This window comes from Egretta garzetta, unplaced genomic scaffold (genome assembly GCF_000687185.1).
Source record: "Egretta garzetta isolate BGI_Z169 unplaced genomic scaffold, ASM68718v1 scaffold608, whole genome shotgun sequence".
NCBI lineage: Eukaryota > Metazoa > Chordata > Aves > Pelecaniformes > Ardeidae > Egretta > Egretta garzetta.
In genome coordinates, this window is record NW_009260498.1 from 265,123 (window position 1) to 265,368 (window position 246).

Sequence of the window (246 nt, forward strand, 5' to 3'; positions counted from 1 at the left end):
CCCCCGACTCCCCCTGTGAGTTTCTTCCACTCTTTAAGCGTTTTGCACACAAAATTGTGATTTTTATGTCAAGGTAAAAGCCAAAACTTGCAATACTATTTTTAGCAGACAAATAAAATAAATAAATAAATAAAGAACAGCTGAGTATAAATGTATAAATATTTTTGACTTGAACATTTGGATGGCACTTGATTCAAATAGAACATTAATCCTTTGGACAGAATGTTTGGGGAAAAAAAAAAAAAA